Raw genomic sequence first — 1997 nt, 5'->3', positions numbered from 1 at the left:
ATTTTTTTATGGAAACCATTGGGTCTTCTATGTATACAATCATGTCATTTGCAAATAGAGAGAGTTTCACCTCTTCTTTTCCTATTCTAATGCCTTTTATTTTTTCCTCTTTTCCGATAACATTGTCAAGGACTTCCAGTACTATATTCAAAAGAAGTGGAGAAAGTGGGCATCCTTGTACTATTCTCTTGTTTATTGGGAAAGCTTTTAGCTTTTCTCCATTCAGGATGATGTTTGCTATGGGTTTTTCATAGATGACTTTTATCGTATTGAGGAATGGCCCTTTTATGCTTATTTTGCTGAGAGTCTTGATCATGAAGGAATATTGTATCTTATATAATGCTTTTTCTGCATCAATTGATATGACCATATGGTTTTTATCTTTTTTCCCGTTAATATGATGTATTACATTTATGGTTTTGTGTATGTTGAACCAACCTTGCATTCCTGGAATAAAGCCTACCAGATCATGGTGTATGATATTCTTTATAGGTTGTTGGATACAATTTGCTAGTATCTTGTTCAGAATCTTTGCGTCCTATATGCATTAGAGATATTGGTCTACAGTTTTCCTTCCTTGTCCTATCCTTATATGTTTTAAGGATAAGGGTGATAGAGACTTCATAGAATGAATTAGGGAGAGATTCACCCTTTTGGATCTTTAGAAATAACTTGAGCAGAATGGGGGTTAACTCTTCTTTGAAAGTTTTGTAGAATTTAGAGGGGAATCCATCAGGGCCAGGGCTTTTCTTTATGGGAAGGTTATTTATTACTGATTCAAGCTCCTGGCTTATTATGGGCCTATTCAGACTTTGTATATTCCCCTGGCTCATTCTTGGTAGATTATATTTGTCCAGGAATTTGTCCATCTCATCCAGATTGTCTTGTTTCTTAGCATATAGATGTTCAAAGTATCCTCTAATGCTGTGTTTAATTTTTACTATGTCTGTTGTTATATTGCCAGCTTCATTGCAAATTTGATTCACCTGGTTCCTTTCTCTCTTCTTAGTAAGTCTCACTAGTGGTGGACCAATTTTGTTTATCCTTTCAAAGAACCAGCTTTTACTTTAATTTATTTTCTATTTAATTTATATTTGCTCAGATCTTTATTATTACTTTTCTCCTGGAGTTTTTTGGTTTATTTTGCCGTTGCTTTTCCAATTCTCTGAGGCATGATGATAAGTGATCCATTTGCCTTTTTTCCTTCTTCCTGTTATGTGCACTAGTTGCTATGAACTTTCCTCTTTTGACTGCTTTAGCAGTGTCCCAACGATTAAGGAAACTCGTGAACTCATTGTCATTGGCTTCCATGAATCTTTTGATTTCAGTCTTTATTTCTTCGGTAGTAGTGGAGTTATTCAGGAGTAAATTATTTAGTTTCCATGTATTTGGGTATTTTTGAAGATTTCTCTTGAAATTAAACTCAAGTTTAATTCCATCATGGTCAGAGAAGATACTGGATATAGTTTCTATGTCTCTGAATTTGTAGAGGTTTGCTTTGTGCCCTATGATGTGGTCAATCTTTGAAAAGGTTCCATGTGGTGGTGAGAAAAAATTCTATCTCGTGGTTTTTGGATGGAAAGTTCTATAGAGGTCTGTTAAGTCCATTTCATTTTTGGTATTGTTTAGATCCTTGATTTCTTTACCTATTTTTTGCCTCGATGATCTGTCCAGAGGGGATAGTGTGGTGTTTGTTGAGATAGAGTCTATCTCCGCTTTTAGATCTAACAGTCTTTCCTTCACATATTTGCGTGCTCCTGTGTTAGGCGCATAGATATTTATAAGCATTATATCTTCTTGATCTATAGAGCCTTTTACTACAATATAGTGCCCTTCTTTGTCTCTTTGAACAGTTTTTGTTTTAAAGCCTATTTTGTCAGAAATTAGTATCACAACTCCAGCTCTTTTTTGGTTCCCATTTGCATGGGAATCTTTTTTCTAACCCTTGACTTTCAGTCTATGTATGTCTTTCTCCATGAGGTGGGTTTCCTGTAGGC

This window comes from Tupaia chinensis, unplaced genomic scaffold (assembly GCF_000334495.1).
Source record: "Tupaia chinensis unplaced genomic scaffold, TupChi_1.0 Scaffold000678_1, whole genome shotgun sequence".
In the NCBI taxonomy this organism is placed as follows: Eukaryota; Metazoa; Chordata; class Mammalia; order Scandentia; family Tupaiidae; genus Tupaia; species Tupaia belangeri.
Note: the sequence above shows the minus strand (reverse complement) of the source record.